The 23809-nt window shown below is 34.8% G+C and overlaps 1 protein-coding gene across 1 annotated transcript in view; it reads right to left on the bottom strand.

Annotated features, from left to right (window-relative positions):
- Positions 1-23809, bottom strand: part of Pde9 (phosphodiesterase 9) — a 341755-nt gene that overhangs the window by 262647 nt on the left and 55299 nt on the right. The window contains exon 3 of the mRNA XM_067780228.1: positions 7891-7926. The gene's annotated coding sequence lies outside the window, so the exon portion shown is untranslated. The remainder of the gene's footprint in view (positions 1-7890; positions 7927-23809) is intronic.

Below are 23809 nucleotides of genomic sequence, written 5' to 3'. Positions count from 1 at the left end.
CAATTTATCTGGGTGCTAACGGCGTTTAGCGCGGTGGTGGTGCTATGGAGTTTTCTGAAGCCATGCTGATGACAGGCTAGCTGCAAATTTGCTTTGAAGTAGGGGAGCGAAATGGCTTCAAGCGTCTTGGCTACTGACGATAGGAGACAAAGGTGGAAAGAGACAGGTTGAAGACATGCGCTAAATATTTGAAACCCTCTTTCCCTAGGCTTTTAAGCATCGGCATGGCTATGCCGGCTGGGCCCACTGCTTTGGATGGTTTAGCATGACCGATGGCGTCCTCAACCACTTTGGTGGTGATGGTAATTGGAGACGCGCTGAATTTATGTTTATGTGCGCGTCTGTTGGCCCTCAGTCTATCTTTGTCGACCGTAGAATGCATTATATATTGTCGGCAGAAAGCGCTCGCGCATTTTTTCGCATCCGAAAGCACTTTATCGCCAAAGTGACTAACGCGCCTAAAAGTAGACTTCAACTTTATGAAACATTTTTGTATGGGAAATGTAATAATATATGTGACCCGGCCTATGAAAAGGTGGCTTATGACTGAAAAAAAAATGCAAAAGAAAAACTACTAAGAAACTGAAGAAATGCATTGTTTATCTTTAACAGCTGTTTCTTTTTTGAGTCATAAGCCACCTTTTCTTAGGCCGGGTCACATATATAGAATCCAATGCAGCGGCCGTATTGTCACTTACGATCACGAACATGTTTCATAAATTTGAAGCCTACTTTTAGGCGCGTTAGTCACTTAATAACTGCATGTCGACGAGTACAAAAATGCATAGGCATTCTAAATAAAATTATATTGAACCTATAAAACAAAACTATTAGGATCAATGGAACTCTATCGACTACTCCATCTGCCACGCAACATCAAACCGAATATAATAAAGTCTGCCTGAAAGTATGCTACACATATTGCTTATTTTACTGCAAAAGTAAGTGTAATTTCTACTTTTTAAATAAAAGAGAATGAATGCAATTATTAACAAATTTTTTTTTATTTTGCTTTTCAATTGTTTTAAAAGTTAACTTTTTTAATGGCCGTATACCGCAACTTAAAGAATTGCCAGTCTAAATGCTTCAATAACTTTGCAGTCTGGGTCTATCTTTATGATCACATACAAATAGGTATATATGTGCGTGTGCGTTTATAGATTTGTTTTCATTTCATGAAATTATGAAAGGTACACTTGAATGAGAGAAAAGTAAACTGCAAAAGCCAACAACAATGAGTGCCACTCACTTTGGCACAACCATTATATAGGGACAGCTTTTCATTTTTAACTCACACAAGCATATACACACATACACATGCAACCCGTACTTTGCGAAAACTCAAAAAGCAATTTCCTTCGAAACCCACAAACGGAAACGTTGTACTTCTACGGCAATCGTGTGGCTATTTCTTCTGAGCTAACTACTGCCTACCTACTTGCGGCTACAAGCGGACAGTTTCGTGCAAGAACAACACAGCAAAGGCAACAACAAATGGTAGAATTGTAGCAGGAAACAAGTATGGGTAGTACTGTTGGTAGTAGGGAGTAAGGCTTAGAGGTATGCTATACGTGTGTGCTTGTGTAAGTGATTTAGAGCATTTTTCGTAACTTCGATTTTTGTGATTCGATTAAAAGGTTCATTTATACGTACAAATGTACATACATTACCTGCAAAAACGCGATTAGTCTTGGATGAATCCAGAATGAGTTACAAAGGAATATACGGCTGTAGCTAGTTTTGATCTTTTTATATGGGTTTGAGTGATCCCTTTGGTTTGAGCATGACCTATGGAGCGCGCAATTGTATCTGTTTATGGATGTACGGGTAGTGTCCAACTGGCCCTCTTTGCACTGTAAGTTAGGAACGAAACTGGGAGAATTAAACAGGGCAGGTGTTCTATCCTCATTTTTTATATACCATAGCTACCTTTTCCACCGGTGCCGACGACTGCAAGATAATGGCCACTGGACCTGGCCCTTCCACATGTTTCTTCACCTTGCGCGACCTAACACTATCACCGACCAAGTCCACGGCCACTTTGTTTACGACGTGAAAGGAACAGATGACGCAAATTATGGAAGTTCACGTCGATGGCGTTACGCTACTGGCTAACTATCACCCAAATATATTAAGGGTAACGTTCGACAATACTCTGTAATTGTATCAAGTCACATTCCCGCAACACTTTGGGAAAAAATAAAGAAACGCTGCTAACAACTCACAAAACCATTAGCCAGCCGCTCATGTGCTACGCGTCGCCAGTTTGATCGCTTGACCCAAACAAAAAAAAACACAGCCTGGAAAAGGTTGCAGGCCCGCCAAAATACTGCCCTCAGAAGTGCCACGGGATGTCTTCTTATGACCCCTTTACAACAATTGATTGATAAATAATATTTCCTCCCTTACCAACTTTCCAATCCAAGTAATGTGCGCTCCACTTTTATATTTTTACTTCTCATAAATATTTTTGCAATTTCTATGTCAAAATTTAAATATCAAAGTTTAGCAAGAATATGTCTTTATATAAGGAGACAATTTTCGCTAATTTTTGTCCATTTATATAAAGGAAGTGCTTAAAATTTTTTTATTTTATTTATTTATTTTTTTTCAATTGCAATGTTGAAACTGCTAGTTTCCTTTGGACTCCCGTTAGATGACTTTGCTTACAATTTCTTAGTGGTTGCACTTATTGAATGGGGAGAAGCTCTGCTAACACAACAAAAATAACAAGGGTGATGTCGGATAGATTTTCTTCGTAACCCTACAGGTACAGTCAAAATTTCCTAAAATTGGCTACATGAATTTCAAACTGACTTATCCCAACTGTACCCAAAAGGGACTAGACGAGATCAATTATAACCCAATCAATCCCAGGTCTCTTCCTTTAGGGACTAGTCGTGCGATTTTTTACAGGGTAACTATAGAATTTTTTTTTCTACGATATTTGGCTCGCTCGCTCACTCGCCTTTACTATCCTGGCAAATTATGTGAAACGAGCGAATACAATCGCAATTCATTGTTAACCTTTGAAAAATACCTCAATCTCAATTAAGGTGGTTCATTAAGAAGGCGGTACGGAGGCGCGCGTGCTAGCAGCTTGTTTGAGAAAGGCGGATGCAAGCAATTTTATGGCATAGCTGTATTGGTGGGGTGGCTGTGGTTTTAGTAAACTGAATTGTGCATTTAAGGTCACCCTCATACTTCAAAATGTATGCTATTAATAATCTGTGCATGAAAAACTGGAAAATGTGTAGAATTTCAACTGTATTGAAGTTTAAACTTTACGCAAATTATTCAAAAAATTTTAAGATATGATCAATTTTTTCTCTTTAGAACACAGGGGGACTTCATTGACTGCTACGCACGGTATGCCAAAGCGACTGCAGAGATACCTAAGGCACCAAATTCCACCTAGAGTAAAAAGTATTTTGTAGCACCTGTTTTGCAACAAACTTTAATATATTTAATCTAGCTGCTGCTAAGCACAAGGCGTGTATCTAATTGTTCCTCACTTCAAAGAAGCTATATTTGCTATTATTATCCTTATTTACATTTAATACATTTTGTATGCAAAACAAACAACCCACAGGTGTCCTTGCGCATACACACGCGCACACACACACACACACGCAAAGCAAATATACTCATAATCTCTTTTCACATTCACATTCATTCCTTCTGTTGCTCGTTGTTGGTTTTCTTCACAAATATTTGTGCGTGTTTGTTTGTACCCACGTTATGAAATATTTTCCACTGCAAATTCCTTATGTAATCAAAACACTTTTAGCCAAATTCAAATACAAATTAACATACACCTATATCGAAATACAAATGAGTTCTTCCCAAACTTCCTTGGTTCTTTACGCACGTGCGCTTTCCCAGTTTTAGTAGACAGTTTGCTAATTAGACACCTTCTCGACGAAGATAGCCATTTGTATGTGAGCATAGCGCGAATGGAACCTGGAAGGCTAGAAAGCGGTTCTCAGTAAGTATAAAGAGTTTGTTAAAAATCTATCTTCGGTCCTTTTTGATATTTTTCTAACTTTCTAACAATTTTTCCTCATTTTCTTTTGCCTCTTTCCTATTACTCTTCTTTTTCTTCTCGCCTTCCGTCTTCTCAGTATGCTGTTTTTTTCTTCTTTTTCTTTGCCCTTTTTTCTTTTGCTTCTTTCTTTTCTTCTTCTGCAGAAGCATGGACCATGACAACATCAGATGAAGCGGCTCTGAGAGTGACGAAACTTTTCTTTCTTCAAAAGATTTACGAACCTCCAAGCGTTAGCGACGGCGAGTACCGAAGAGTATTTAATGATGAGATGTATAAGCTTTACGCAGCCATCAACATAGTCCAACGAATTAAAAAGCAACGGCTACGCTGCCTAGTCCATGTTAAGCAAAGGAAAGTTGACGGTTCGGCGAAGTAAGTATTTTTACCAGATAGAAGCAGAGGAAGAAGGTGTTCCCTATCCCGTTGGAAGGAACAGATGGAAAACGATTTAAATTCCCTTGGTGTACCTAATTGACTCATGCAGTATGTAAGCAGTGCGAAGAAGCCACCGGCGCGCCTTGTTGGACAGCTATAAACTTTGAAACGGTTAAGCCCCAGTTAAGTAAGATTTCTTCTTCTTCTCCTTCGTCGGTTTTTTTTTCTCTCATTCTATATCTTTTCTCCATCTTCCCTTTCTTTCCCTTTTTCTTCTTCTTCATCTTTCTTTTTTCTCTCTTGCAAATTTGGTGATAGTTCCTTAACCGTTAGCTACTCCCATAACTATCTCACCCCTGGACAGGACTTTTCTTAAGCTCGCCGTTTCGATATAGTATTCTACGGCCGCAATGCTTTTTTCACCAGCCCCTTGCACTACCAATGTAGTGGCTCCGCTATATAACCCAAATAGCAGTTAGACAGAAAAAGTGTCTGCTCCTTCTCTGGCAATCGCCACTGCCGCGAGGCTCTCAATAATATAAATAGGCAGCACAAATAAGCAAAGCTGTTTCCCTACCGTAATTCGCTTTTAACTCCGCGCGCCTAGCACAGAAATCGACTACGTCTTTCTGGTAACGTCTGCGTCCTTCACTTGCCATTTTGATTTTAGGCTGTTGAGGTCCCTTTCTAACTCGTTCGCTTCTAGTGTGTTATTGTTGTGATTATGGGATTTCTGTTTCAGACGGCGCAGATCAATACTTGCTGCACCCTTGGGACATTTTCCCGAGGTTCGCATGCCTGCTGTTCTCGTTTTTGAAGCAGTGCTTCCCCCATCTAATAGGTGCTGCCGATCACAAATTTTCATCAATGTCCTCTAACTGGGGTCCAAGGAAACTTGCTCTTTCAACAGGGGTGGACCATAGTGAGAGGGGTTTTAGAGGCATTGGTTCCACATTACAATTGAAGAGATGGTTGGTGTCATATGGGGACACATTGCAGCAGAGCATAAATTTTGTATGTCGGGGTTGATTCTGGATAGGTAAGAGTTTAACCTGTTACAGTATCCAGATCGAAGTTGAGCTAGAGTGACGTGCGTTTGCCTAAGGAGAGTGCGTTCCTCTTCTTTTTCTTTAAGATTCTCTCCACTCTTCGAATCTGCTCTTTCTTGCTTGCCGCTTCCTTACCAAGCTTAGCTCATCATTTTTAGCGGTATCAACTTTTTGTCTTGCCAACTTTTTCCCCATATCTTATTTAGCTTTTTGGTGATATATCTTGGTCGTGCGATAACGTGCCCAACAAGGCATGCTCAGCGATCTATTATTAAGTATGGGGAAGATCATCCCCCTAAGTAGCGCCCCTATCACAGATAAGGACAGCATTAATTCCCCAGGCGGCCCAGTATCGGGAATGTCGCAAAAAATTATAGGTCAGTATCAGGGTATGTCATAAAAATAAAAAAAAAATTATTTACAAAAATCAGTTCTGAAAAGATTCGAACCGCCGATGCTAGTTGAGCGCTCTAAACGACTTGAAAGCAATTCGAAAATGATTCAAACAACGCGGATTTGAGAAAACCATCAATAAATCGGTTGGGAATCAGCACGGTTTTACTTTTCAAATCGAGTCGGAATTCAGGGCGGACATTACGTTTTACGATCCGTGATCGAAATTCATTTTTTTATTTAACAATAGCTCTGAATGTGAATTAGCGAAAAATAGTGCTTGTTAAATCGATAACTTATTATAATTTTTAGAAATAGTTTGACAGTTATCGTTTGAGTTAGAATGGTTTTCAGTCACTGATCGTATTACGTAATAAGGACCCAGAACAGGCCTGATTATGAAAAAATTGAAAATGTAGTTTGAAATTTTTTGTCTGTTTTAAGGCATTCTTTAACTTTTTCGCATTAGTTTCTTACTTTTTCATAACATTTGTAAAAAAAAAATTATTTTCTAAATTTTTTAAAATTTTAAAACTTTAAAATTTCAAATTCAAAAAAATGTTTTTATAGTTTTGAAGCAAAAAATTTACGTTTCAAAATATTAAAACTTTTTTAAACTGCCGCCAGTATTTATGTCAATGTTTATTTTATTATACTATAATTTTAATTTTGAGTTTTTGAAATTAAAAGAAAATGTTTTTTATTGTGCAAAAAAATATATATGTGCAAAAAAAATATATATATATTTTGTAGCCCTAATTTTTTTATTTATTTTTCAACTAGAGATATTCATATCTGCTTCAAACCCTTTTTTTAAATTTTTTCGAATTTGCAATTTTCAAATTTAAATTTCAAAAAAATTTTAACATTTCAAATAAAAAAAAATAAAAATTTGTATCGTATTTTATCGTCAATATTACAATGAAGTAGATATATTTTTTTTTTTTTCAAAATTGATGCAACAAATTTTGTTTTGAATTTTTATAAATTAAATAAAATGTTTTTTTATTTTGATTAATTGAAATTGAAATTAATTTTTTGAAAAATAAATATGAAAGTATTATTTTTTATATTTGAAAAAGAAAAAAATTTTAATTTCGAATAGTATTTACCTACAATATCATTGCTACAATTGCACATACTCAAATTTTATTTAATTATATGTATCTAACTCCACTCAAAAAAATTATATTATTTATAAGTGTGCCGCTTGGAGAGCAACTCAAATATTTTAAAATGAAATAGCAGATGTAGATAATAAAGTGAACGATAACGACAGTGAATTACAAAAAAATTACTGTCGGAAATTATAGAACAGTGCTGCTAAGGAATAAGTCTGGATTGTTCGGGTAACGCAATATAATAATTTTTTTTAAAATCAATATCGGCCTGCTTGTGTACTGATTATTTAATTGTTTTCAGGGATCAGCAGTAATTGATCAAGATTAAAAATTATAATAATCATAAACTGTATTTAAATTATTCCCATTATTGCCGAATTTAATTACAATTTTCGATAAACGTAAAAATATATAATTATATTTTTTTTTACTTTATTCAATCTTAGTTGAAAATCAAGCATTAAAAATTTTCTATAATCGTGATTAGTTATTACATTTATTCTTAAATATCAAATAAACTAAAGCAGAAATCAATGCAAATTTTTGTATTATTCTGCTAATGGCTTTAAGCTTTCGATTAACGTTAAATTATTGGGAGGGCTCATTCACAAACTTGTAATTATTGAAGCAATGTTTTTTCTTATTTTTGATTACCGCAAAAGAGTATGTAATTCTTTTTAATTCGGCATTAAATTTGAGTACAGTCATTAAAAGTTTAAAATTACAGTTGTTAATCATTTTATTATTCTTCAAAACAAAGTCGACTAAAATGGCAATCATAACGATTAATAATAATTAATTCACAAGCGTGATATTGTTTTTCTTTCATTTTCCCATAATCTATTATAGTCCTTAAATCCCACCTTATTTAAAAAATAACTAAAGTGCTTATTCATATACTTACCGAAATGCGTGCTCAAAATTCAGCCATGAGAAATTTCTGCAAAAAAATACAAAAAAATATGTTAAATAATTACAGTCACAAATCAGTTTTGAATAATGCAGCCACATAAAATCTTAGCACACGAGAAGCATAGCAAATGACAAAAATCTATTTTTATGAATATTTCTTGTATACCAAGCTCTCTATCCTTCATACTTGACGCTTTTGTCTTACACAACAAACATTTATCTTTGCGCTTAGGCACAAATTGCAAAATCCCCTAAACTTCACTGCCTGCTGCGCGAAAAATTTATTTTTCCTTAGATGGAGAGCAAAGCAAACTAAAATTTATTGTAAAGCAAATTGAAGCAGAGAAAATGGGGAAAATAAATGAAATTAAATATATTATCCCGCAGACTCTTGGATACTCAATGGAGGCGATGGATAAGGCCTTATCTGAAGACAACCATTTAACTTTTAAAGCAAATTTTCCTCATCCCCTTGGTTGATGTCCTCGTTAATACAAAAGCTAACGCAACGCACCACAAAAAGTGCAATAAAGGTGACAAGTAGTGACATCAATCAGACCTTGCACCGACTTGAAAATTATCATGTAAAGAGGCAAAAAAGCGCCCGCCCCAGCGGTCTAGGAGAATATACCTGCGCCAGGTATGCCTGTCGTAGGAGGCAACTAAAATACCAAAATGATTATAGGGGTTGTGTAGCGCAGCCCTTTCAAGGGTCAGCGGAATTTATAGCTTCTCCAACCCAATTGTCAACCTCACCTTCCTGTGGAGATCCCTGTTTCTTTAGCAGCCGATGCTCTGGCGACCCTAGAAAGATTCATGTGATCATACTAAATCGTTCCCGAGATGGTCGGGCTAGTACCTTAATAGTGCTTGTTACCGGAACGTACGGGATCGGCATCCGGAAAAAAACCATCAACATCGTTAACACTCCCCGAAACCTTCGGCAACAACAGGCAAAAAACCGCAGGTGTGATATTGGATCAATATGAAGTGGGAAAGATATTCTTCATAAGAAAACTGTAAACATCTTTAAAGGCATTCTTTTCCAACCGTTTTGCTATGGGAAACAGCTATATTTGCTCTAGGCGTCCAGGAGCTTTTCATCTACTGATGTGTTACCAATAACTTATTATCCTGTCCAAATTCATAGGACTGGTAGCAGCTCTTTGTGAGAGGTCGAAAATAATGTGTTTCTAACCCTATTCTGTCAGAAAGTACTAATAGAGCAACTGGCAGCCGTAAGGGATGTTGGAAAGTACGTGTTTTCAATATTCTCTCAATTCAGCTACTATATAAGCAAAGGAAATGGTGTGATACCGGCACCGTACTTATCGGTCTGCTGGGGCTGCTGAACGGACCAAACTGAAGGTAAGGTTTGAGGGCACTAGTTTTCTATAATTCGTACACACTCTTGACAAGTTGGAAAGTACGTGTTTGCAATCTTCTCTCACTTCAGCTATTATGTAAGCAAAGGAAAAGGCGTGATACCCATCAGCACAGCAATTATCGGTCTCAAGGGATGTTTAATTGAATGCTCTATTGAAAGCCTCTAATGAAGTCCATAGAGGTTGCTCGTGTTCTAAATTGAAGATCTTCCTTTGGCCTGTTTTATGAGTTTTTTTACCCCTTTTTTAACCGTCCAAAACAGCACCAGCGAATGATGCAAAGTGAAATTGATTGTTTTAATATCATTCATCAGAGCAATTTTCATGAAAATAAAACTATAAAAACATTTTAAGTCGTAAATATTTAATAGAGAAATTTAAAATTGAAGAAGCATAAACTAAGGAGAAAGGATTAAATATACGATATATGTATATGATTACATACAAACAAATACATACAAATTTAATTGGAGTGAGAAGTACGTACGTGTATATATGTATATCACAAGTAGTCGTAATAAATGCCCAGTGAGGTACCATTTTAAGGGATATTTTTGTTTGGATACCGAAAAAGTTCGTGCTGAAACAAATTTGCTGACTGAAAACGATCCTCTGCTGAAAAGCATGAAACTTGCATCATCTTGTATGTTTGATACTTAAAACAAAAATCACCAAATAAAAATTAAGGCAGAACTTTTATTATAAGCCCAGAGACGGTTATTCATAGTCTCACGGAAAAAATTGAAAAGGCTTTGGAGTCTAAAAATATAACTCTCTGCGCTTTCATTGACATCTTAGGGGCTTTCGATAACACGACACATCAAGCTATCAAAAAAGCTTGATTGTCAATGATATACGCGCAATGATCATTGGCTGGGTGCTATCAATGATAAAGAGAGGAAAAATTAGACTTGAGCTGGGAGGGACATCTGAGTCAATTGTGGTCACTAGGGGATGCCCTCAAGGAGATTTCCTCTATCCTCTCTTCAGTTGCCGAAATCCAATGGATTTGACCCACAAGTTAATGTATATGACTTAATAATATGCATCACAGGGATGCACGGAGAAACAGTATGCAACTGCATGCAACAAGTCCTGCACATCATAGAAAGGTGTTTTTCTACACGGAGAACATGACAGGACCAGCCAAAATCCGCTTTTCAATGGAAGCAGAATACCTAGCGGTTAGACTGGATAGAACGCTTACATGGAATGATCGTATAGATGCTACCTGAATGAAAGCAACAAGAGAGTGCTACTCGACCCAATCGCAGAAGATGAGGGCTATTCCCAAAATGGTATACTGGAGATTCAAAATTGCTATGAAGCCAATGGAATAGCAACAATAAAATTAAGCAAACTGCATTGACTAGTTTATATTGGCATAAAGGGTAAGATGAGAACGTCCCCTGCTGATGCACTTAGTGTACTAGTGGGAGTACCTCCCTTCCCTATTCGGCAACACCTGATGCACTAAGATTTCAAAATATCTCTGATCTAAGAGCGTAAACATGTCAGCGCATATGTAAGTATGTAATAAGAAAACTTATAGGAGATCCCGTATTGGAACCACGAGATGAAATTGCCCCTACGCTCACAATCTACAAACTTTTTGGGAAAAAGGAAATCTGCTTTAAGGATGAATCAAGGCTTCATTACGGAAAAACGGGCAGCATGAACCGAGCTTCAAGAAAACGATACCAATGGAATGCTACCTCACTATTATTCAAGCAGAAATCCTTGCAATAGAAGTTTGCGGTAAAGAATGTCTGCGAAGAGGCTTAACTTCTAATAGTATTCTCATTATGTCAGACAGCCGTACGTGCCTTGCAGTCTTACAAAATTAGTTCAAAGCTTGTGGATGAATGCATTAGAATCCCAAATGAAATGAGAGCCAAAAACAAGGTTTTGCTAGGATGAGTTCCCGAGATTGAATGTCCAAGGCAAAAGCAGGCCAAATTGTTTATAGTCTCAGCAACAAGAGCATCAGCTAAACTAATTTTACTAAGCAGAGCGGACCTACGAACTCTCACTGGGTGCTATACGATACACTGCAGTCTACGATAACAACTAAGTAAGTAAAATCCATACTAAACACAAATCTGTCGCTTTTGTGTCCTGGAGAATGAAAAGCTGGCTCACATTATCTGCGAATGCGTCGCTCTGGCAAGGAAGAGGCTCTCCTATCTAGGTGGCGCGACTCTTAATCTCTTTGTGATAAAAAGTTAAAAGCCCCCACTTACAGTAATAGACTGCATATTCAATAACATAATAAAGGTCACGGTGCATTGACGCCTAACAATAATAAAAATAATAGTAAAAATAAATAAAAAAAAACCTAAAAAATAAAAGTTTAAGTTTAACAGTTATATTTTTAGACTGAGCAAATAAAAGTCTGAACTTAACTGCCATTTCTGAATATTTTTCTCATCATTTCTTAAAATAAAAAACTATACAAAATTCATGCTAATTAAGTACTGGGTACTTTGTAAATAATAACTGTTTCGGTCCCTGTAAATACCTGTATTGCCTTGCTCCACTCATGGTAGCCATTCAAGTATATGAGCGTTTGCACACATTCTCAGTGACATATAGCTTTAACGACTTGATGCAAATTTCGTAACTTTTTTATAGTAAATTTTTCCCAGAAATTTCCAAGCACTATGCGGGTCAACAATTCCATGACTGATAAAACTCAATTTGTTGATTAACAAAAGCGGGTTGTTTATTAGTTTTTAAAGTGCTGTTATATTTTTTGGCACTTGCAAAAAAAAAAGTTTATGCAATTGTGTCAATGTTGAATTAACGCAAAATTTTAATTATCGCAACAAAACTAAAACAGTTCTCAGAATGGGGCTAGGAATAACATTTAAAATTTTGTTCGAGCTAACAAATAAAAAAGATTTGGAAATTTATCTAACGCATGCGAATTCGTAAATTAAGTAGTAAGTAGTATTTATGCGGCCGCCGTAGTGTGCATAGCGTGCTCCATCTACCACACCGAAGATCATGGGTTCAACCCCGGGGCAAAACAACATTAAAAATTTACACTGAAAGAAAAAGACTGGTAAAATCAAACACCGGTCAATTCAACCGAAATTTCTGTCAATTTTTATACATCGCAACAAGATGTTGAATCAACTGCGCACAAATCGTTGATTCGTAATTGACCGTTTTAGTAGTCAAATGAACAAAAAATTTGTTGCGACACCTTTGTACGAAATATACCTATGTTGCGGAATTTGCAAGGCAGATGAGTTTTCACTGAGATCTTTTCATGGTAGAAATACACTCGGAGTGCTTGCCGAACAGTGCCGAGGGGCGACCCCGCTTCGGAAAATTTTCTTCTAATTGAAAAACCTTATTTCTAAAATTTGTATGTTGCTTTGTCCGGGGTGTGAACCCAAGGTCTTCGGTGTGATAGGCGAAGCACGCTACCATCACACCATGGCGGCCGCCATATACATACGTAAATATGTGAATACATATAGTACACAGCATACATAAGTACAAAGTAGAGAGCGCAGTGAGCGTAAAATTCTCTTTGAAATTTGCTCATGTATTGACTGTTGATCGCTGTTGAAATGACCAGTAAGATCAGTTATGTTAACAAAAAAAATCAGTTAGATTGATTAGGAATCTGTCAATTTCACAGAATTTTGTTAACTTAAGAGGGACAAAACTAATTTGTTCGCTTGACAAATAACTCGGTCGAATTAACCATAATTCGATCAATTTCACCGAATCTCCGTTAAGTCAAGAACAACAGAATCGATTTGTAGATTTTACTAGCACCATTTCTTTCAGTTTTTCTAAGTGCGGTGGCCCTTAGACAGTGATTTGGCAAACACTCCGAGTGTTTTTCTGCCATGAAAAGCTTCTTAGTGTAAAACTCATCTGCCTTGCAGATGCCGTTCCAAGTCGGCATAAAGCATGTGGGTCCGTTCCGCCAATTTTTAGAAAGAAAAAAACTATGAGCAGCACGACTCAAATCGGAACAGAAACTCGTCCCAAAACCTTCCGAGCTTTTTTTTAGTTTTTTTTTTTTTTTTTTTTCAAGTTGCTTTTGAACTTTTGAATTTCAATATTTTCTATGTCGAAATTGTTCTTGCTTTTTCTTTTTAACGGACGTTGTGGCACAGCGCTGCCTTTGAGTGGCCCAATGAAACCAGTTCACGCGATGAATTTATTTAAATTAAAAATTGTCTAATTTAAAAAAAAATATATATTTTCTTAATTTTTCTTAGATCAAACATTAAAAAATCAAATTTTGAGATCTGGGTAAAAAATACATTTCAATTTTCATATATATTTTTTTAATTGTGTAGTGTCAGCGTTAAAATGAAGTTAAAAGTTAAATATATTTATCTCAGTAAAAACAAAAAACAAAAAACACACAAAAAATACAAAAAAAAAGAAAAAAATTAAAAAAAAGGAAAAGGATTTTTTTAAATATGAGTTGGAAAGCTTATACTCCAAGAAGAATAAATGCCGAGTTATTATCTATCTATTTAAGATTGGCAGAACAACTACCTACGACTGCACTAATGGAATATTTATGGAATATTTCGAACGCATTAAGACAGAGGTCGATCAGGAACTCCAACAAAAATACAGGTCGCTGAACCGGAAATTGGACAAGCTGGCAGGACGACGAGAGGGTAACCAAAACCAAAAAACTCACCAGTTTCATGAAGAGTTCGTTAACCTCACAACAGTGGCCAATTACCAAGGAAGAGGCACAACTTCTCGAAAAGGGCCTGAAGCACAATATCGTGGACCAAAATACAGTAAGAAAAACGGAGCAGGCGATTGTAGATGCGGATATCGCAATATCATTGATACCGCCGGAAGAACAGGAGCACGCAAGACACATGTGTAGGGAAATCATAAAAAAGGAGGTGAAAGCGCAGGAAGGACAAAAATCTAATACAGAGGAGAAAACAATAAAGAGACTACGGCATAAACTAAGGAAAAACTATATTGTCACAACGAAAGCGGACAAAGGAAACACCACTGTGCTAATCGAAAAAGAGAAATATATATCCAAAACCGAAGATCTCATATAGGAAATGGAATGTCGTAGAATAAGAGAGGATCCCACAGATGAATACCAAAAACAAATCAAAGTTGCTATAAAAAATGCAACAAATATAGTAGATTTTGACATGGTGCATAGATTGGTCCAAATGATCCCTGCGGCTCCTCCACTAATTGCGCTACCAAAAATCCACAAGCCGGACACGCCAATGAGGCCCATCATTAATTTTAAATCGGCACCATGTTACAAACTGGAGAACCAAAAAGAAATAATGAAAAAGAAAATAATAGCTGGACGACTATGACATATACTGGAAAAGCAACATATAAATTGGCAAACTTTTTAAAAAAATACAACATTAACACAACGTTCAAAACATCGAACAATCTAGGGCGAAAACTAAGAACTAACACTAACTCAGAGGATCCGTTTAGGGGGGATTCAAGGGGTTGTGTAGCGCAATATATAGCTTCTCCAACCCAATTGTCAACCTCACCTTCGAGCGGCGATTCCCGTTTCACTAACAGACGAGGCTCTGGCGACTCCAAGCTCCTCATGGAACTTGGGGGTGGGGAGGGAGGGATGGCCTGAAGGTTTAATGTGGCCATATAAATCGTTCCCGAGATGGTCGGGCCAGCACCTTAATGGTGCTGTGTTACCGGAGCGTATCGGATCTGTATCCGACAAAGGACCATCACATCGATAACACTCCCCAAAGCCTTCGGGGAGTAACTAATCGCTACAACAACAACAACAACAACAACAGGATCCGTTTAGCAGCTACGGCGTATACAAGCTTACCTGCGGATGCCAACATAGTTACATAGGACAAACAGGATGGCAAATAAGAACGAGGTTCAGAGAACATATTAGAGATTACAACAAAAAATAGGAAATCCAAACATTATACCCGAGTCTAACTTCGCGAATCACATGGTCGAGAATGAATGTTCTCCAGCAAACATCAATAAAACAGTTAGGGTTTTTCACATACAAACAAAAGGCCGACGTCTCAACGTACTCGAAAACATGGAAATCTACTAACAGAAAACATTCGACGGTAGAATAATAAACGAACAGATAAACACAATTTCTGACACAATATTCGAGCCTTTAAAACTTCTTTGGAAGAAAAAAAGTAATCACACAGGTACAACAGACAAACACACAACAACAAATAAACACAAAACACCAAACCAAAACAGCACCAAAACAACAAACCCACAAAGAAGGTCAATCGACTAAAATTACGGATTTTTACCTGCACCAGTCAGCCACACAAATCGATCAGTAAAAACCACCCCCGCTCTGAATGAACACACAGCACATACACATAACTAAATATACAGAGGCATCAATTTTGACAATACCTGCTCATGTACCTACGAACTATAAATACAGGACAAACGACAACAGATCAGAACGAAAATCGACACTGATGATGGCACAACGCCGAAACCGGTTTGTCGCAAAACCAAATTTGACAAGGGATAACGAAAAATCGTTCCAATATACATTATTTATCCACCCTGTCGGAAAATCAACAAAACAAAATAAGTTAAAAAGTCTCCTTATTATTCCAAAAATAAAAAAAAATAAAAACATAAAAAGTTAAAAAAAAAATTCTCCTTACTATTCCAAAAACAAAATACAACTTTTTAATTAAAAAAAAAAACAATAATTAGCATTAAATAAAAAATTATTGCTCTGACCTTGAGCTCGTATCGAACCTTGAATCCCATAAAAATTTAAATATTTAAATTTTTTTTAAATGATTTTTTTTTTAATTTTTTCTTTTTTCATTATAATTAATGTATGTATTTTATTTGATTTGTTTGTTACGAATTTTTTTTTAAAAAATCCTGTTTTTTCTCACTATGGTGAGTATTTAAATTTTTGTTCTTATTATTTCCTTTAGTTTTTTAGTACAGTATTTTAATTTCTGTAAACCTTCTTCTATTGGTATATCTATCATTTTTTTTATAGTTTTCAATATGATACATAAGAAGTTATTTTTTTCGATTGACTTCGTAAATAAATTGTTTTCAAAATTTTCTTTTTATCAAATTTTACTTAAAAAAATTTTTTTTTATAAATTTTTCTTTGATACATAAAAACATTTAATTTAAAATCCTGCCTGTATTTAACTACTTACTACTTATTTATAAAAAAGTTTCGCAGCAGAATTTGTGTGCTTGCTTTTTAAGTTTTTTTTTTGCTACAATTATTTCAATGTGTTATTTTTTAGTGTGTTTTTTCTTTTATGCTAGTTTTATTCTAATGTGTGCAAGTATTCGATTTGTAATATTTTCTAATTTATATGCATTATTTTCAACTTTTTTATTTATTCTACACTTTTTACTCTGACGTCTTTGTTTAGCTCAATTTTTGAATTTTTTTCTTTACACATTTTTTTTTTATTTACACAAAAGGAAGAAAATTATATCACTTTTACAAATTAGTGCAGAATTTTAAACTTTTGCTTTTAATTACACTTTATTGCTAATGCACACCCGCAGCGTATTACGTTTTAAATGAGGACGCCTGCAGTGTTGTTGCAGATATGAAAATTAATACATTCTACTTTATACACACATACATAAAAAAGCACACGCATGCATATCCTTTCATATAAGAAATGCATTCCATAGAGTTGATAATTGAATAAAAATGCAGATGGAAAAGGAGGCTTTGTGCGTTGCATTGTTTGACGCTTCTTGCACTTTATTATTTATTTTTGCATTTTTTCTTTTAATTTCCTTTTATATTTTTGTTTTTCTTTTGTTTATTTGCAAGCCACTCTCGGCATATTGAGTTACGTTGATTTGATATTGGCAGCAGGAAGAAATAAGATTTTTCATAAAATGAAATTTGCTAAATTAAAAAAAAACCTTATGAACAATAAAAAGCACAAACGCATCACAATGCAATAACGGTGCCGCCCCTAATTGTGTGTAGGTGTGTGTGTGACAGTGCTGGGCATTATTCAGCAACCACTATAAATGATAGCGATTTCGAGTCCGTTTTAAAACTATTTCCAGAACTACATATTTTGAAACAAACTTATGTGCAGCTTGGGATAGATTTGGATATCTCCTCAAAACCTTTTTCAAGAAAATTTTGCGGTGTTTTATCATATAATAAGGAACTAATTTTGGGAACTTTCTGATCTCAACTTTGATGATTTTGGGATTTTTCCGCGATTATTTAAAAAGCTTTTTCGAGATTGGTCCGAATTCTTACATTGTCAAGAAAAATTTGGAAATTCACTTGTGATCAAGTTGGTACCACATCGGAGCTGCTTTTACAACTCTTTCGGAATCATTGCAGGTTCTTTTGGTACAATTTACAAATTATTTAGCAGTTTAGAATGATTTTGGAACGATTTCGGCATAAATTCGATAGGACTCGGGCTTACTCGGACCTGTCTTTGGATACAATTCTGGAATGCTTCGAAATTAATTATATATTCGTGATCTGTTGACAGTTACTCTTGTGATAAATTCGGTATATTTTTGAACTCTTTTTAGGACTATATTCAAAATTATTTTGTACGCTTTTAAGCTTTACGATTCTGCTATCGGAGAAACTTCTCGGATACTTCCGAACAATCCTGTATACAAGCTGGCTAACTCATAGCGCCCAACTCTGGAATTTGCATATATTCGCATCTCCATCATACATCCTACTTCTCTTTTTGTGTATCTGTATTTAATTACATTGTTTATATGGCTTTTAGAGTGTATGCCGATGTGTGTGTGCGTGTATGTGCGCTCATGCGTGTATCGGTGTATGGGTATTTGTTAGTGTTGGGAACTATCGAATGAAAACTATCGAGTTATTCGATAGTTCACTAATTTTCATTCATTCGATAGTCATTTGAAATTCGTTCATTACTATTTTTTCGAATTACTAGTTTTAGGCATGAATGATTCGTTCACTACTATTTTTTCGAGTTACTAGTTTTAGGTATGAATGATTCGTTCATTACTATTTTTTCGAATTACTAGTTTTAGGCATGAATGATTCGTTCACTACTATTTTTTCGAGTTACTAGTTTTATGTATGAATGATTCGTTCACTACTATTTTTTCGAGTTACTAGTTTTAGGTATGAATGATTCGTTCATTACTATTTTATCGAACTACTAGTTTTTGGTATGAATGATTCGCTTATTACTATTTCTTCGAATCATTCGTTCTATTTAAATTTTTGCTGTGCATATATCAGTGTTAAAAAGATATTAAAATAAATTTAGCATACGTCAACCTAATCGACAAACGTTTTAAGCGTGGTAATTGTTAAATATTTTTAACTGAGGAAGTGATTTTAACGATTTAATTTGTTTAGATATTTATAATGCGGCCTGGATTGAAGAGATCTTCTGTTTGGGAGTTTTTTTACCAAAAATGGCAATGAAGTTAAATGCCATATATGCAAAAAAAATTTACGCCGTAAGCATCCGTCTTCCTCAGAACATAGGAATCTAACTTCAGGAGAAATAGCGCCAGTAATTTCAGAAGAGGAACGTAGTTCCACTTCTCTTTCGTCAACTACTGCAGGGAGTGCAGCGCGCAGTTCGTTAACAGTACCTACCGAAGACATTTCCAATAGTGGATGTTTGAGAAGGACTGTTCAAACAAAATTATTTGTTACCAGCACACGTTCTGAGCTCTCAGAGCAAGAAAAAAATAATATTGATGAATCTCTTTTAAAGATTATAACAAAAGACTTGCAGCCGCTTTCCATCGTTGACAATTTAGGATTTGTAGAATATACAAAAAAGCTTCAGCCATTATATTCCTTGCCAAACAGAAAAGTTTTATCAAATACAATGCTACCTTTTAAATACAATGAAGTAAGAAAGAAACTGCATGACTTGCTCAACATTGTAACACATATTTCAGTTACAACTGATATGTGGACTTCTGATAGTCAAAAATCTTTTTTGTCAGTTACTAGTCATTTCGTTCGGGATAACAAAATGATTTCTGCAGTTTTATCAACAAAGGAAATCTTAGGAAATCATACCTCCCAAAATATAGCTACAGAATTGAAGTTAATATTTGATGAGTGGTCCGTTTTTGACAAAATAGTTACTGTAGTAAGTGATAACGGGGCTAATATTAAAAAGGATATAATTGAAATGCTACAGAAGCACCACCTCCCATGTGTAGCGCATACATTAAATTTATGAGTAATTGATGCCGTCAAAGCTGTTCCACAAGTTACTGTGCTCATAAACAAGTGTCGTGCCATAGTCACTTACTTTAACCATAGTTCTCAAGCGACGGAAAAATTAAAAAATATGCAAAAGCAAATGGGCGTTACTGAACTGAGGTTAAAACAAGATGTCCCTACCCGGTGGAATTCCACCCTTATAATGATGGAGCGCATATGCTTGGTAAAAGAACCACTCTCTGCCATAATAACTTCTTTACCAAATGCTCCTGATTTCCTCAATTCATCAGAATGGGAAACATTGTTGGACTACACTAATCTTTTCAAGCCCGTAGAGGCCATGACAACCGAATTGTCAGGAGAAAATTATCCCACGATGTCACTGGTAGTGCCCCTAATCAGAGGTCTTCAATATGCAGTACGAAATCGCAAAATGAAAACTGTAGAGGGAGAAAGTTTGAAGAGCAGATTGTTAGAGGTAGTTTGGAGACGATTAGGGCAGTTGGAGTCTGACAAAATGTTCGCCAAATCATCATTCCTAGATCCTTGGTTTAAAAAAATCGCGTTCGGTAATGAAATTAATGCAAATAATACAACAAAATGGCTAGTGGAAGAAGTAACTTCCCTAATACGGCAACAAAACACAAGTGTTTCTACCAACACCCCAAGAGAAGTATCGGTCGATAAAAGCGAAGTATCTCTCTGGGACCTTCGCGATGAAAAAGTTGCTGAAGCAAAAACAATTTGTCAAAACGCGCCCAATGTCAATGCAAATATTCAGTTGGAGCAATATCTAAGGCAAAATTTTGTTGATCGCTCAAATAATCCCCTAGACTATTGGAATCGTAGCCAGTCAACATTTCCGGAACTATATATGCTTTCGAAAAAATATTTATGTATACCCGAAACATCGGTTCCGTCAGAACGAGTTTTCTCGAAAGCAGGGCAAATAATTAACGACAGGAGAAACCGACTTAAAGGAGATAAACTGGATATGATAATACTTTTGAACAGCAATTTATACATTGAAGGTATTTTTCATGTCAACTCGATGTACATACTTGTATTATTTACTTTACAATCAATTTTTTTAGGGGTTTAATAACACAATCAGTTGCCATCTCTGCGGCGAAAATTTAATATAGATCCTCATGCACTATCCGATTTTGGCTAGAACAACTATAGCGACTTTTAGTATTTAAGTGCTTGAAATATTTGTTTTATGTTTCTTTTATAAGTGAAATTTAATGTGCAATTTTTATATTAATTAAATGTGACCTGAATTTAAAAAAAAAAAAAAAACAGTAGCTTATGTTTAAGTTAAGGCAATCAATAATGCCTCTGAAACAGATTTGAATAATACAGATAAAAATCCATTTTAAGTAACCTTACTTCCTGTTGTTGTTGTTGTTGTTGTTGTTGTTGTTGTTGTTGTAGAGGCATAAAATCTCCCCACAGGTTTGGGGAGACCAAAAAACTCTGTGGGTTGCGAACCAAGGTCATTTGCATATCATTCATGCGCTTTGCATAACATGTAACAAAGGCATTTAAATTGAATATTTTCATTATTTACTTGAAGCACAATTTACACCATTTTAGTCATATTTAACGTTTTTGTTACGTTCCAATGTAGCGTGATCCAGATACGGATAGAAATTTAACATACAAATGCAACAACAAATTGATCAATATGGTTCACATTGTTGTCGCATTTGCATGTTAAATCTCTAGCCGTATCTGGATCACGTTTCATTGGAACACGACGTTTTTTGTCTTATATAGGTTTGTTCTTTAGCTACCCCGAGGGGTAACTAAAACAATCCAGGAATTGTTCTTTTGGCTTCTGGCAAGCTAAAGAACAAATTAAATGAATGAATGAATGAATGAAAAAATTCGTTCGATAGTTAAAATCATTCAGTAACTAACTATCGATAGTTGAATTCATTCGATAGTTCCCAACACTAGTATTTGTGCCAATTTTTTCTACAATACTAATTGATTACTCATACGCCATGGCGTTTGCAGAAGCACATCACTGGATTATTATTGCAAATTGTTGTCAGTAATTTAATATGACAACGCCATTGACAACGCAAAGCAAAAGTGCAACAGGTTTATACCGAATTAATATAGAAATGACTTGTGAAATTAACAAAGAAAAGAAAAAATGGAAAAAATATTCCGTGTTTTGCTTATGACACATAGTATTTGTACCAGTTTGGGATGTGTTGCTGAGCTCAATTATGAAAACTGTTATGGAAATGGGCGTGGCTATTGACGTATTATGACAATTTCTTTCGAAAAGCTTGGCATGTGTGCAGAAAAGTTCATGGTAAAGTTCGTAGCTAAACTATAAGCTAGTATATTCGAGTTATCCCTTTTAAAATACGGCCATTCATTTTTCGGTAAGTAGGCGGTGATACGCTCACATTTAAAAATGTTTAACAGCATACCAAAATAAGCTTTATTATCTTTTCAAACTTCTGGAAAGAAAGGTGAACGAGTGGTTAAAAGCTTCAAACGAATATTTGAGAGAATTCTTGGATAATCAGGGTAAAAGTTATATTCAAGAATGAATTAAAGTGCGAGAAGTATTATTAGTTCAGTGAAAGCACGTCCGCGAATATTTTGCTCAACCAGCTTTGGTTAGAGTCGCAGTTTGTGAACCTCGAATGCTTATATCGAGGCTGGATTATCCTGCAAGAAAATCACAAAACTTCCAAGAGGGGTTTACAGGAAGGATCTAATGGGCATCCTCCTTCATAAAACCCTTTATGCGTGCAGCTTTTCGTATCAACTTTGACTTATAGATATGGCAACTATAGTTTTTATTATTTTTTGTTAAATTATTAACTTTGTATTTTATACTTTGAATTTTAAATATTTTGTTATCGAATTAGATTTTGGTAAATGAAAATTTTTATATACTTCAAGAAGACAATTTTTGATTAATAATATTTTATACTTAACACCTAAAATAAATTTTTTTAATATTTGGTTAACCACCAAATATTTTTGGCGATCGTGCAATTGAACCAACTTCTGAAGAAATAACTTAATTGGATGTACATATATATTACGTCTGATGGGTCAAGTAAAAATACCATCATCACAATACATCAGTGCTATGACAAAAACCCTCACCACTAACAAAGCTCTAACAAACAAATATGTGATTTGTAAATTAATATACTAAAAAATAAAATAAAGCAGATTTAATATCTATAAGAATTATTCAATGCAAAACTCAATGAATCTAAATTAAACTACCGCTTAATTTTGATAAAAGAGACCAAGAAATTGTGTACCTTAACGAAAATCGTGTTTATTAATAATAAAACTAAGAAGCTTAAAATAATTTTAAAGAACCGCTGACCCATTGACAAAATATTTTCACGTCCTATCTGATATTTAAATCAACATATACTCTTGGAATAGAAGAACTGAAAGAATATGCGAAAATGTTTGAACTAGACTAACGCACATCATTTGCTCTCGTATATATTAAACTCAAAATTCATTAAGATAATACCGCTAATTCCTCCCTACAATTCATTCATATATCGAAATATTTTAATACTCAACGAAACATCGTCATTTTGTATACCATTTGTTGGAATCACTCGTAACCTTTAACGTCCTCTTCACTAATTACAAAGCCATTGCATAACAAAACCATTGCATAAACAGCAACATCGATGTACTTAATGATTATCACGTCAAAAAAACGCAATTGATTCACCTAAAATCTTTACCATCATCAATCAACTACTTATTAGTTTTAATATTTTTTTTTTATTAAATTTAATTTTATGTAAGTATAATTTTTATTTTAATATTAAATTTAAAATTTTCAATTATAATTTAAACTAAAATTTTTAACCCTTTAAATTTTCAAATGTATTTTAAGATTATTTTTACATTTTAAAAATTTTATATAAATTATTTAAATTTACTTATTTTTTATATAAAATTAAATATTTTATTTAAATTGTTAACTCCCTTTCCAAAAAAATTCTTAAATATTTTCTAATTTTCAAATTATTCATTTAATTTTTTTTTTTCAATACGAACTCGTAATTTTACAAATTTGGAAAATCAAAATAACAACTATACAAATAACACCATGGGGCATAATACAACTCAAAATTCTAACATTAATACAACATAAAACAACATCTCTAATATAACACAAGATACTTCAACACAAGATAACTTTACAAATTTTTCTTCTACTAAATCTATTAAATTACCACAATTTTGGCAAGAATCTCCTGATGCCTGGATTTGACTTGTTGAAGGAC

The sequence above is a fragment of the Eurosta solidaginis genome, chromosome 4 (genome assembly GCF_040869045.1).
Source record: "Eurosta solidaginis isolate ZX-2024a chromosome 4, ASM4086904v1, whole genome shotgun sequence".
In the NCBI taxonomy this organism is placed as follows: Eukaryota; Metazoa; Arthropoda; class Insecta; order Diptera; family Tephritidae; genus Eurosta; species Eurosta solidaginis.
This window is presented reverse-complemented; position numbering and strand designations above follow the sequence as displayed.